Source organism: Petaurus breviceps, unplaced genomic scaffold (genome assembly GCF_028583685.1).
Source record: "Petaurus breviceps papuanus isolate PSGF00001 unplaced genomic scaffold, PetGlider_PUasm1.0 90879, whole genome shotgun sequence".
Lineage (NCBI taxonomy): Eukaryota > Metazoa > Chordata > Mammalia > Diprotodontia > Petauridae > Petaurus > Petaurus breviceps.
In genome coordinates, this window is record NW_027187368.1 from 6,235,209 (window position 1) to 6,240,845 (window position 5,637).

The window sequence follows — 5,637 nt, forward strand, 5'->3', positions numbered from 1 at the left end:
GCTTGGATGGTGACCCACTGTGAAGGGGTGCAATAGTCTACATAATCATAAATTTACAGAAATATATGGGATATGAAAGGTCATATAATCCAAGTGTCAGCTCTATATATGGAACCCTTTTCCTAGATCATGTAATCTTTAGACAATAATTTATGTCTAGTGATGGAAATCTCGCTACTCACTGGGTCAAGTTATTCACCTGATGTTATCTGTTCATTAGAAAGTTATACCTTATATTAGTTTTTTCTTTGTAATTTCCACACTTTAGTTCCAGCTTGGCCTTCTGAAGACAAGCAGATTCCCATCCCCCTCCCTATTTAAAATGGTAGTTCAGGAACTATTCAGCTATCAATATGTCTGCTTTCTGAATCTATAATGATGATTTCTATGTCCTTTTAAATGTGACTGGTTGAAAAAAAAAAAAGGACTGCATTGAAATGCACACAATTAGATCTCAGTCAATCCCCTAGTACAGCATTCAGATTTAAAAGTTTCAGCAAAAGATCCCCAAAACAAATTGTCTCCCACTTAAGATATCTATGTTTATAATATTTTGCATTTCTGGGGCCCTAGAAAAGTGATATAAGCTGAAAAGAAAGAACAGTCTCATTGACACAGAGTATACAGTAAAATGATATAATTATTTCCAACATGCATAAATATTTTAGTACTATGCCCTGTGAATGTTAAATAAAACCCTTAGATTCCTGCTTCTGCAGCAGCCTGCTGGCTTCCTGCTTTCCTTCTTGTGGAGTGACTTTTTCAAAGATTTTAGTTGCTGAGAATGTGTGTTTTATTTTATTTTATTTTGTATTTAGTACGCTCTCTAATACATTGTAGGATTCACTAAGGAGCTCAAAAGCTCATCCCTTTGACTCTCACAGATTATTTATTAATTTTTTCCCCTGTGGGGTAGCATATTCAAGAATTCAAAAAGCAGTTAAATCATATTATTCAGCTTTGTTCTCCTTTCGCCTGGAGATGGCTTTTTTTTTTAGTGCAGAGAGCTGGAATTTCTGCTTCCTCTAATATTCACTCCCCTCAAGTCATGCCACATCCTTTCCTGAAAATCTAAGTTTCTAAAACTATTTCTACCATCATTTATTTACATTTACCTCAGTACTCCCTTTGCCATGCCTTTCTGTCCAGATTTTTTAGACTTAATGACATTATAACATGTCGAAAGATGAAAGGATACTCTAAATATAGAATACTGAAACACAGAATGTGAAGCTCAAAGACAAAATATTGGAGTTGGTACATAGAACGCTATGATACTGAAGGCTAGAGATAGAAAGGACCTTAGAAATGAGAATGTTAGGGGTGGCTAGGTGGCATAGTGAATAGAGCACCGACCCTGGAGTCAGGAGGATCTGGGTTCATATCTGACCTCAGACACTTAACACACACGAGCACACACACACACTAGCCATGTGACCTTGGGCAAGTCACTTAACCCCAATTGCTCTCCCCCCCCCAATGAGAATGTTAGAGCTAGCAAAGAATGTAGAATAATAAATTTAGGACTAGATGGAAACCTTAAGATCTTCTAGACAAAGTCTTCCATTTTACAGATGCAGATACTGAAGCTCAGAGAGGTTAAATGACCTGTCCAAGGTCTCCATGGTAACATGGCCAAAAGAGAATTAAACCCAAGTACTCTGCTTCCTAATTCAGCATTCTTTTTTAACTATACCATGCTATCTCACTATTAAAACCTTAGTTTTAACTCTCAAAGGAATCTTAGGCAAAGGATGTTAGAACCTGGGATGTTAGGAATGGAGAGAACCTTGGAAAATAGATTATCAATGAACAGAGGTGGGAATGATACTGTTGGTCAGTAAGGGCAAAGTCAGATTTTGTTTGTTTGTTTGTTCTTCTAGGAATTCTGGAGAGAGAAAGGTGGGCGCATATTTTATCCTTGGCCTTTCTTTCGGGATAGAAGTCTCTATCCACACCAATCTATCCCGCAATCAAAGGCCAACATGATTTTTTAAAATAATAAGTCTGATCATATCACCTTCTTGTTTAATGAGCTTCAGAGATTCCCTATTAAATTCAAGAGGAAATATGAAATTCATTTTTTGACTTTTATTTTACATTTTATTTTTTTCCTATTAACAGGCATTAATTTTCTCTTCCTCCCATCTTCCCCCCTCAACAGAAAAAAAAAAAAAACAACAAAAATCTGGTAACAAGTATGCATAGTCAAGCAAAGTAAATTCCTGGATTGGTCATGTTCAAGTAATAAGTTTCATTCTTCCTCTTGAGTCAAGAATTGGGTGGAATTCTTAATCTTTTGTCCTTTAGGATGGCAGTTTGGCATTGCATTGAATAGAGTTCTTAAGCCTTTCAGAGTTATTTTTCTTTATAATGTTGTAATACTTATACAAATTATTTTCCTGGTTCTCTTCATATTTCATGCATATTTTGTTCTTTGAAACTTTCTTACTTCATTGACCTTATATGAAAATATTCTGTTACATTCATATAACACAATTAATTTATCCATTCCCTCAAAGATGAATATACCCTTAGTTGACAGTTTTTTTGCTACTTAAAAAAGCACTGATGCTATATAAAAAAAATTATACATGTAGGTACTTTTCCTGTTTCTTTAATCTCTTTGGGGTATAGACCTAGTCAGTGGTATCACTGGTAGTGCATTTTTGGCATAGTTCCAAATGGCTTTCCAAAATGGCTGGACTAATTCACAGCTCCCCCAGAAGTTTATGAAAGTAAATGTTTTCGTTTGTTTTTTCCCTGCAGCACTTCTGACAATTATCATTTTGCTTTTTTTTTTTTAAGTAACTTTCGCCAATCTGATGGGTTTGAAGTAGAACCTCAGAGTTGCTTTCATTTGAATTTCTCAAAGTATTAGTAATCTGGAGCATTTTTTATATGGTAGTTGATAGCTTGTATTCCTTCCTTTGATGCTGACGGTTGGAATTCTTTGCCCATTTACATATTAGGAAATGACTCTTGTTCTAATAAATTTTAATCAGTTCCTTATATATCTTGAATATAAAGCTTTTACCAGAGGAACTTGCTGCCAGAGTTTCTTTTCCATTATCTATTTCCCTTCCAATTTTAACTGCATTGGTTTTGTTTTCACAAAATCATCTGTTTCGTATTTAAAGTTCTTCATAACTTGCTTTTCTCCTCTCTTTCTAGCATGCGTAGACCTTACTGTCCTTCGTACTTGATAGGATCTGGCTTCAGTAGCCTAATTACAGTTTCTTAAACGCAAACACTCCATCTTCCATTTCTATGCCTTTGTCCTAGCTGTTCTCCATGCCTGCTGTGCTCTATCACCTCTCCTCCACCTCTTACTTTCCCTGACTTTCTTCAAGACTGGGTTCAAAGCCCACTTTTTTCCTTCCCATCTCCACCACTCTCCCCTCTAATGTCTTCCCCTTTCAGATTGCTTTCAAAGCATTTTGTATATTGACTCTAACTAGTTGTCTCTATTAGAATTCATGCACTGACTCTGTTAGGGCAGGGACTATTTCCTGCCTTTCTTTTGTATGTCCAACACTTAGCACAGTGCTTGTGACATATAAGTGCTTAATAAATGCTTGATGACTGATTGACACAGTGAGATGAGGGAATACCACTTATCTACTGCAATCAAATACCTGAGGAGACTTTGAAACTATAAATAGCAATGTTAATATGCTAGGCTGATGGGGAGGCAGTTTTGGGGAAGAAAAATATTTCAGAAAATATTAGTCCCCCCCCACATACACACCATTGACCAAGCTTCTAAATTAGGACTATAATGTACCAGGGACTGTGTTAAGTACTAAGGATATACAGAAACCATTTCTGTTCTCAAAGAGCTTAAGCAATGCTATCCTAGGGACAAAGACAGGGTAAATCTGTCTAGGGCCATACTGTCATATCCAAGAATGAGATCAGGTGGACTACCAAGAAGTATGGGGGAAGAAATACATTAAATACACTCTGAGATGATAGTATAAAACTGGTGCCACAGTTAATTAATTCACAGCTATGAACCAACACAGTGAAAAAAATATCCAGCAAAGGTGGGGTGAAAGTGAAGGATGGGATGGCAGAGGGTTGATATCACAGTAATAATAAGTAAAAGCAGGAAGATACCACTGTAGGCCTCTAAGGTATTCAAGGTTATGTTGTGTGGCCTTCCCTTGAATGGATTATATGAATCCAAGACAGGGCCATAACACCAAGTAGCAAAATGGATCATTGTTTCCTGAGGTAGATTCCAAAGTGTCTGGCACATACTGCTGTTCTTGGAATATATTCCTTTCTTGCCTAAAACTCTAATAATCTCTTGTTTCTTTCAAAACTGAGGTCAACAGTCACCTGTATGGAATCCTTCCTCACCCTCACCCCCACCAGCACCCCCAGTTCCTGATGCCATTGTATTTATTTTCCATATACTCACTTATATTCAGGTTGACTCCCTAATAGACTATAACCTCCCAAAGGGAAGGGGTTATCCCATTGTTGTCTTGTATCTCCAGTGCCTAGGCAAGTGCCTGGGACACAGTGATTGATTGGCAGCACTTAGAGGGCAGGGTCATCATGGTGGGTGAGATGGACTATATTAAAGGCAGAAGGATGGCTTCAATGCTCTCTCAGACTGTGACTGGGTCATCAAAATAAAGTTTGGTTTAAAATAGCTCACTACAGTTCCACATATAGCATTGCAAAAATCTCTTTATGAATATATACAGAGAGCATGCTAATATAGGTAAAATCCTATTTTAACAACCTCAACAGGACATCAAGCTAGTTTTGTTAAATTCAAATTGCATTTAAATAGAAACCTTTGGCTACCACATAAGGAGGAGGTATTATATTAATTTGGTTTTATTTATTGAAATAATAAAAGTCAGACTTTCCTCCCATTTCTTATTTTTGCACTCTGCCAACATGCCAGCCTTTCTGATCTCCCCACACCCCTCTCAACAGTGTGTCCCTGCCCAGAACTGGCACCTTTCCCACCCATCCCCTCCCTGTCCACCCTCTACTGAGACTGCCAGATACAAATACAGCTATAGCAGAAAGCACAAATACTGAACCACAACAAGGTTTCTGTTAAACAGCTTGGCTAGAACATGGGCAGGGACTTGTGAATGCATCTGTTCAGCACGGCTTTTTGTTGAATTAGAATTCATTGAAGCTAGATCAGCAAAGCATGGTTACTAAGGCCCTTCCACAGGGACTTTGAAATAGCTTTGTTAAACAGAACCCTATGTCAAAATAGAATTTGTTAAACCAGAATTTTGCTTTTATGTATATGGATATTCATATAGATAAGCCAAATAATTTTCTGAAATAGCATGCCTTTTTAATCAGCAATAAATCAAAGAATGCTAGAGCAAAAATAGAACTTTGACTGAAGAATATGGTAAAATGGTTCTTAGAATGTAGAGTGTTAGAACATAGAATGTAGAATGTTAGAATTGGTACAGACTTTAATGCATAGAATATTAGAATTGGAAGGGTCTTTAAAAACAGATCATTAAAATAAAGAATATGTAACATTAGCACGAGAAAACTTCTGAGAGTATAAAATGGTAGAAGAAGAGAAAGAAAAGAGGAACAGGATGAAGAAGAGGAAGAAGGAGGAGGAGGAGGAGGAGGAGG